The sequence below is a fragment of the Amphiura filiformis genome, chromosome 1 (genome assembly GCF_039555335.1).
Source record: "Amphiura filiformis chromosome 1, Afil_fr2py, whole genome shotgun sequence".
In the NCBI taxonomy this organism is placed as follows: Eukaryota; Metazoa; Echinodermata; class Ophiuroidea; order Amphilepidida; family Amphiuridae; genus Amphiura; species Amphiura filiformis.
In genome coordinates this window covers 47,747,106-47,756,629 of record NC_092628.1, presented here as the reverse complement: position 1 = coordinate 47,756,629, position 9,524 = coordinate 47,747,106, and the positions used below count along the sequence as shown (strand labels likewise).

Sequence of the window (9,524 nt, the reverse complement as noted above, 5' to 3'; positions counted from 1 at the left end):
TGAAATAAAAGCAGAATACATTGCCGTGCTGGTACAACGCACTAACGCCGACATGGCTGGATCAGCAACACAGCGAGATGAGCGAGTCAGCGAAATACCGATACATCGATTAGGCCGTCTGGCCATGCAAGGTTGCCAGTCATCAAGAAATCCTCCGTCCCCCCTGGGGGTCCCCTTTTTGCATCAGGCCCCCCCCCCCCTTACAAGTGTTTGTGAACGGTCCCTATGAAAAGACACAACACACCTGTGAATTTGACTTGATTTTATTTTATTTGATGTGAGGTATCGGTATATGCCTACATTTTGATAACAGATCATGACTGAATAAAAAAATTGTCAAATTTAGAAAACTGAGAGCTGTAATGCTGGATTTTTCTGATTTTGCGAGCTTTTGCAGCAGTCAACAAACTTTTTACGACCCCACTTATTTTACAAGTCATGCATATATGGCAACACTGCATCTCACAACCGGACATTGAATAATGCATTATGGGTAATATTGTGCAAAATGGCTGATTTTGTGGAAGTCGACACGGCTAATGATGTAGGAATTTTTCACGAAAGAGATTGATAGGTAAAGTTTTTGTCAAAATGTCTGATATATCTTAAATGTCCATATTTGTATCGTTGTGTTGATCAAGTTTCGTGGGGTTTGTGGTGATAGTATTAGGGGAAACGCACTGGTTTAATAGGCCCTAACTTACATGAACATGCCCAAGCAATTGGGAGTCAACTTGTCGCAATCATTCATGCAATCTTGCACGCACGCACGTACGCATGTACGTAGCTACGTATAAAAGAACTCATTGGTTTAGTACAGGAACTATGTCTACTTGTACACAGCCCATGTCACATGGGGCTCATAACAGTAAACACTGTGCAGTGTGTAACATTAGTACAAGGAACTTATACGATGTCCTCATTTAGACTGCGCAACTCAGTCCTCAATGATAGTCAGTCATTTATCTTTTGGTCGTTATATGACTATCATTTGAGGGACTCACTGAGTTGTTATAATATATCTTCCGAGGTGCAATTTCAGACAATAGCTGGGGATTAGTGGGGCAGAGGTTATCTATTGAATCCTTTCATGACCACTGAAGCATAGTCAAGTCTGCCAAGGTCGGCAAGGACACTCGGCACAAATTGAAAGACCATGTGAACTCTCGACAAAAGAATGCATGCATGTCAGGTCATCGACACCAATTTGGTGTTTGTTATGACACCAATTTGGTGTTTGTTATGCACCTCGAAATATGTACCTTAAAGTCTGTGTCTAGTCCTCATTCACGAACTGATACAATGTACTATCTGTCCATCGTATAAGACTGTTACCGCACGGCAGCTGGTTGAAGGAATATTACACAGTCAAGAATAGGCTCCATCATTTTTTTGTTCCCTCCCAGTCTCCCAAAACATCAAAAGCGTTGCACATTTACTTAAGACTGTCCACTTTCATATACCGGTAACGCAGACAAAGTAGGGCCAAGCTACCTAGCTCTAGAAATGGTCAAATTTTGGCAAGAAATATCTCTGTGTAATCCTATGTAAGTCCCATATCACATCGTTATCGGCGATCGTGATTTTTTTCTCCTGAAGTTTGGCTGGTACCCACTAGCGTCATGCACGTGACATGACACAGCTAAAATAATCGATCGGAAATCGGGGATCATTAAAACGCCAACAAATTTCAAACTTTATGGCGAGCGGTCCGAATTTTGAGCCATACAAGTTTACATGGTGAACTAGTGTAACATGTAGGTATGCCATGTCATGAATGATGATCCACGACAAAAGCGGCTACGCCTACGGGACGCCAGGTATTGAGGTAGCATATTCATTTGTATATTGTATGTTGTTCATGTGTTGTTACACAGTAAGCAGTAATCCATTGACCATGTTGACCGCTATCCTGTCAATCGCGATATCTAATTGATTTGGGGGGTTAGGGTTAGATTTATGTCTGGTTCCATACAGCAATACGCAGTAGGCTTATTGCTGTCTGGTAAGCAGGTACGAATAAATTCGTGTGAATTGAGACGCCAGAGCAGGTCACTCAAAGTACTATTTTAACCACGCCTCACTCAAACAAGGAAATCTCTACACTAATTCACTCACCTTGCGATCCTAAATATCAGTTGAAACAAACATCTAAGTTTCCAAAAACAACTTTGTCATTCCTCAAAACTACAAGTAGGCATGTCCACTAAAAATTGAAGTACTTTTAAATTGATTCAGACCTAACTTATTGGCTGGGAATTGATGAAAGAAACATTTTGGCGTTTAAATAATCTTAATCGTACGTTTCATTCCAGAGATATGGCCTTTTGGGTGTTACGGTTTTATATAGGGCTGCTAGAACATGTTAAAAAGTTAAAGTCCAAAAAGGATTACTAACAGAAAGTGCAATTTTAAGGTACTTTTTCTTAATGTATTTATTAACTAGGGTTATCTGGAACATTATATTTGCTTATAACAACATGAAAATAAGATCATCCTGAAAATTTAATCGATTTTGTTGACATACAACAAAAAATATAAGACCTCAAAACCCATGGTTTGTTTGGTGAAACCTCAAGCATGATCATAGATGGCCGCCATGGAAAATATCTCCATAGAGGAGATGAACAATAAGTGCATTATTTCAAATGAATAGCGGTAGTCTTAAACATTGTTCAATCTTTTACGGTCAGCACATTTTATCTTCAAAAATTATTATATTTCATCATGGCATAAGTTTGGTAATATTAATCATTACCAATTTTGAGAAATTTGCTCCAACTTAAAGGTTATCTTTAATACATTGAGCAAAACACTGTGTGTGCATGGAAGCCATGATGGATAGCATATGAAATGGACATGGTAGTGAGAAGTGCATGATTTGAGATGGGCCATGTAGGCTTAAACATTCTTAAATTTCTTAACATCCTGTACATTTTGTCTTCAAAAATAGTTACATTTTATGACTATGTAAGTTTGCTTTGTCTGATTCACTCCAAATTCGGAAATAATTGCGTTTGAACACCTGATGCACGGAATGGTGTCACTTCAACCTGTTGTAGTTCTCATCTCATTAAATTTTTCATTAAAAAAAGTTGATCTCTTCATGAAGGAAGGTCCTCTCTATTTACTAACCAATCAGGAAAAAGTTTGGTTAATGTTTTCCGGTGGAATCAGGAATTTCTTGAAACACCCTGATATAGGCCTACATTTGGATCAAAACAAGTATGTACGCCATTTAACAGGCCTGGGATTTCTTGTATCGATCAGTTTCTCCATAGACAATACGTGTGTGAGTGCACGCACACAGTAAATGAAAAATCGTTCTAGTGGAAACTGTATTGACAGCAAGCCTCGAAATAAGCAGGCACCCAGGAGCCATTTACCCAATGGTCATAACATTTTGGCTCCTGGTCCACACCAAAATCATGTGAACCAGGCTCTACATTAAAAAAAAAAAAAAAATAGAGCCTGGTAGTTAAAGCGGGTTTTGTATTAAATGTGTACAAACAGTACAATTAACATTTAAATGACTCTTAGCAATTTAAAAATGGCTCCTGGTTTGCTAGATAATCACAGGACCAGGAGCCGCTTGTTCCAAATGTGTGGCTCCTGGTCCAGATCTGCTTATTTCGAGGCTTGATTGACAGTGGGCATCCCTACTACAAGTAACTTCATTAATAAAAAATTGAAATCCTACTATTACCCGTTATTGAAAATTTTGTTCGATTTATGTCAACCAAAAGAATGCGCGAGTCAGGGAGTCGAGTTCAGTTGACCAAAATGGTAGTCTGCCTCCTGGTCACCTCAGATATGACGTCAGTATCAAGCTGCTTATTAAATATTCATGAAACCTACCAACCGAAATCAACGCCACCTGTTTGACCTTACAGGGGTCAGAGATATGCATATTCATGTATGAATGGCTGCTGGCTGAACAGTGATGCGGATATAGTATTCATCACCGGGACTGAGAAATGCAACATTTTCGATGTTTGTACCGGGAATTTCAGACACAGAGACTCGCGGAGATTTCTACAAATTCGCCCAAAGGTAACCAAAGGGTTGGGGATCGATTTTTAACTATCACTAAATGTTTCAGAATTGAGGTCGGCTAAAAAGTAGACCATTTCGGGGACTGTAATTGGTGTAGATGTCACATTTTGAACAGTGGGCGATAAGTGACCAATTTGGCTTTCAGCACAAGTGTTTGGCCTTACTCTAGGTAGGTTAGGTTGACTGAAGTTCCAATAATTGGAACTCACGTCTCCGACCATGTGACGGTGAGTTCCAATTCTAAGGCAAGGAGCTATGTGTATGTGTTGCCACGATTTAGCGTGCGTGTTCATCACCATATTCACATGTACATATAGTCGTGGAGTGGACTTTTCGCTGCTCATAAAAATCACTCAAAAATCATCTTTTAAAATATTTCTTGGACAAAAGCTGCAGTGATGCGTAGAATAAGTTGAGCAATCACAGATGACATACATCAGTGACACAGATTTCAAAAGTGAATATTTTAAATACTAGATATACTAATGCAAACTTGCCAAAATAAAACCCTGGAGGCACCCTACGGGAGTACCTACAACTTGAGAACAAGTCCTCAAAAGTTCAAAACTTGTTGTTATTACAACTAGGTTGACTGTGACAAGAAAATACTGAGGTTACCAACTTACCTGGCATCCCGTTGCCAATTGTCATACTTTGCTCGAGAAGTCTAGCCAAGAATTTGCTCACCGATAGCTTCACATTGTAAACTTGCTTACCAGTCGTTTTCATTATACCAACTACAGTTTGCACATTGAAAAGTGAACTTCGACGTATGTGATGCAAACAATTCTTGCCATACCTTTTTTATTCATTTTTCAGCCGGGACGGTTACGTTTGCGGCCACGCATTGGTATAGGGATGACCGGTTCTTGTGTATATTAGAATTCTGTGGCACCCCCCAATCAGACCAGGTGCCCCCAATCATGGTTGGTGCCCCCCCAATATGATGACCCACGCTACGCCACTGCTTCCTATACGTTACTGTACCAAGTAACGGTATGCATTTATGTTCCGAAATGTTCTGAATGTTATATTTCTCAAAGTAGTTGCTCTACATCTGTAAATGTTAACATTTTTTTGAAGGAAATTTGATGAAGAATTCGACAAATTTGCCATTGGTTTTTGTGTAGGGCATGAAGGAAAAAAGTTTTGACTGATTATGTCATAAAAATCATAAACATTATAGTGTGTGCGACTTTTGAACACCCTGTATTCGACCTCTAAAAATGGTGGCAAATTGTCTGTTTAGCTGACATGAACCATAAAAAGAATTTAGGATTATCTACTGTGTTTGAAACTTTACTGTTTATGTTCCTCCTCGTACCTTTGCGATCGCCTTCTGACACTAACCGCTTGCTATTCCAAGACGCAGCCACAGAATGACTGGCGAAAACAGATTTCACATTGCAGCCGCTACGACTTGGAATTCACTACCCATGGACATTTACCGCGACCACATCCGCGTTCAAGTCTATGCTAAAGACTCATTTATTTTCTTGAACTGTTCTCTTGTTATTTGACTTTTTGTGTATATTTTTGTAAGCGCCATGGTATCTTTGTGAATGGTGCCATAAATGCCTGTAAATGTAAATGTGTTTTATGCCATTGGCTGGCCATAGGGCCCTGTTGATCGTTGACTTCCATTGAAAATAACATGATGAATACATTTTAGATGGTAAGTCCTATACTATTTCTAGATTTTTATGTCAAGACAAACATTTTGCAACCAATTTTGGCAAAATCGGAGCAAGTTGATATTTTTACCCAAACAAAATATGCGATTTTTACCCAAAAATGAGGTTTTTGTAGAACAACTCTGTAACGATAGGTGGTAGATAGCACAAACCATACATTTTTGAGATCCTAGTGATCAGACGAATAATTTGATGTACGGTATTCATTCCAAAAAGCGCCCATGCCCCAATAAGCGCCCACCTGGGGTATTTTCAATTTGCTAAAGGGTACCATTAATGTTGAAGTGACTGATAGACGTTGATACAGTGAAATAGCTGGGATTAGAAGTCCTGTGTAAACTTGCAATACATTTTCTGCATCAGAATAGCTTCTTGATCGTCTCAGGACCCTTCCATAACCTTCATTGCTTCGTTTCTAATAAACGCCTGTTAGGAAAAAATTAGGCGAACCATGTAAAAAATAAGCGCCCACCCAGAATGACTTTGTTTGTTTATACTGGGTGTCCATATTCAGGGGAAAATTTAAGTATTCCCCTGTTAAGCGCCCTGAGCGCTTATTGGAATGAATACGGTACCTGTTGACAAGATTAGAGCATTTTCCAATTTTTACCCCTGTGTGATCTTTTGTGACCTCTAGAGGTCACTACTACACTACTCACAAGGGGTCAAGTTTTCACTAAAATCAAAGAATCCATAATGATCTGCAACGCAATCCATGTTAAAAAGAGTATACATAGAAAATAGGCCATCACAAAAATTTGCAAGAAAATATCTATAAACAGTAAAATTTGTAAATATATATTTGAACTTTTTTAGGGAGAAAAATCACACATTTTGGTAAAAAATGTGCAAATTGCACGTTTTTGCACATTTTCAAAAACTGGCGCACGCATTTTGCTCTCAAAAATAGCGCATTTTCTGTTTTCTCAATGCTTATAATAAAGTAGTAAAACATTGTTTAATAAAAATCAATGTAAATCAGTCAAGATGAAAAGTTTTTACAATCAAAAACAGTTCATTCACAAAATAAGGCAAGGCATGTTACCTTGACACCAGAGGATGATTTAAGGAAGCCCCATCATGCACTGTAAAAGTGTTATCACGCGAGTTTCAACTGCCACTTAACTTTTCAAATCCCATTGAAGTCTGTGCAAAAGATGTTGTTTTAGAATGGCCCGTGTGTCATTATTACTTAGTCGATTTCAGATCTAAAGTGATGTATGCATGAAGGATAATTCACACCTTCTGTAGATAGCATAAAATGTGAAATCGACCGACATTTTGAATGTGTTTTTATTGTAGATATATCAGCCCAAATTCAAATTTAACCATACACGCTTATGCAGTGGTCCCGGCAGTGGTGTCATGTTCACTCACACAGCTGCTAACCGCAAGTTGACCCCAGTGGAGTGCTGGGAAGTGCTTAAATCATCCTCTGCCTTGACACATGCTTATTCTGTATTTACATCAATTTCAACAAAATACCACTGTCCATTGGACTACACTATATAAATATTGAAATAAAATATCCTTGTTTTGTGAACAAAATACCACTGTCCACTGGATTTCACTATATTGAAATAAACATATGATCCGTGTTCTGTGAACAAAATACCACTGTCCACTGGACTACACTATATCATGATTTAATTGTTTACTATAATAAATTTCATATTCAAAATATAAGCATCTGTGTTTTGTGAACAAAAAATTATCCACTTGGTTTCTTTGCAGCACAAATTATCTCCCCCCCCCCACATAATGGAATATTCCAAACTTCCAGGCCGCTAAGGCGCGACTGCAGAAATTTCCCCAATGTATGCAAGTTCACAGCACAGTATAGGCCTATGCATCGCATTGGTAACGATACTGCTCAAAAGTGTTGAGCGAGCGACTCATGAATAATTAATTACTTGTGATCACAAAAAATTTGAGTTTGTTCATTACACCAATATTCCTTGAAATAGTTTTTGCTATATACAGTTAATATGACACTCCCATGTTAAGTATTCGTCTACGACGGTACTCTCAGAAATTTGGTACTATCTACCTTTTCTAGAACAATTTCGCCTAAAATTATCTTAACATCTACATTACAGTTAGTTGTTGTTGAATCAGTTTTGTTCCAATGTGGTGTTCCTAGAATCATATAATTGGTTTTACTGGCGTTTACTGATAATTCTTTTGCTCAGAACGAGTTACTGACTTCCTTAGTTCATTGTTTTCAAATTAACTAAAATTTGTTTCTTATATCTTTATGTGAGTAGAGTATTGTAGTATCGTCTGCAAACAGAATAAAGCTTAATACATGAGATGTGTTAACAATATCATAAATATAAAGTATAAATAGTCTAGGTCCCAATATAGAACCTTGAGGAACACTAATATCTTTCATTTTGGATTCACACAAGTTATAATATATTGTTTCCTGTTACTTAAGGCCGTACTACACCCATATATTGGTTTGATTGGTCTAACAAAATATTTTTTCATTTATAGCTAGGCGATATATGCACGGATCATGTGAAATAAAAATAATTATGAAAAAACTTTGTAAAAGTGTGTCTTTTCACCCATTTGTCTTAAAGTTGACTGGTTGGTAAGGACGCTTATTTTTTTAGCGATCCACTTTTTACGCTCTGTGACAGGCGGCGAGGAAGCGCAACACGTGACGACGAGGCTGGCGAAGATACACTGACAGCCCCATTCAAACCAAACTACACGGATAGCAATTACAAATAGAAAATTATCATACTTGCAGTGGGGTACTTTGTCGTACCCCGACGGTTTTAAAGTAAGATAATTTTGCTTTGACACCACATAACAAATTTAGAATTCTTTGTGACGATTTCATGATTATGTGTTAGATCTAATGGCGCCCTCAAGATTGGCGATATCGTTTCCATCACCGCCTGGTCTGTGATGTCAGCGGATGTCACTCTCCATAGGGATGGGCGATACCAGCTTTTGTCGATTGTCGATCTAGAGCAGTCAGGGGGTGGCGGCCAAATTTTTAGAAAAAATTAAATTAAATTAAAAAAATGGCTGCGGAGCGCGCTTGCGCGACGCAGGAGGTTGTCTGAGGGAGGATGTTCCCCCCTCAGAAATAAGAAACTGGTGCAAAATGAAGATCTAATTGAAGCGATTTGGTGGACAATTTTGGCACTATTACTCACGGCGTAAAATTTTAGTTTGGCGGCCGAATATTTGTGAAATGTGCGGTTCATGAAGTCTTTCTTGGACAAGTTTCCCTATTGTCGTAGGCCTATAAATTGTTTTAAATATAAATCGCTAAAGAAGAAGCGTAAAATGGCCACTTGTATATCGATTAGGGCCTACGAGGGGAGTGTAAAATGAAGAAAATTGAAGTGTTTTGGTGGACCATTTTGGTACTAGTGTGTTAAACTTTAGTTTGAAAAAGCCGTGAATTAGTTAATTGATGTTCCATGAATTCTTCCTTTGACAAGTTTTTCCTGTAAGCCTATACCGCAAATTGTGTTAACATAGGGCTTAAATTTGCAAATGTTGGAAGAAGAGCGAAAATGATCATATGTTTATCCACTACGTTAAGGGTTAGTCTGAGGGGATGCTCCCCTGAGAAGTTTGAAAAATTTGCAAGATGAAGGTCGAACTTTGAAGCCATTCGGTGCATTGTTTTTACACTACTATTTGAATCAATTGCTTTAAACAGAAAAAGGGCCCGAACTCAATTTGCAAAACTTGAGATTGGCAATTTACTAAAGCATGCATAAATCGATGAAGTCGGTATGGAGT

At 38.3% G+C, this 9,524-nt stretch overlaps 1 protein-coding gene across 1 annotated transcript in view; it reads left to right on the top strand.

The window, feature by feature from the left end:
- Positions 1-495: 495 nt before the first annotated feature.
- Positions 496-9,524, top strand: part of LOC140161207 (uncharacterized) — a 163,751-nt gene continuing 154,722 nt past the window's right edge. Inside the window, 1 exon segment of the mRNA XM_072184662.1 lies at positions 496-574. The gene's annotated coding sequence lies outside the window, so the exon portion shown is untranslated.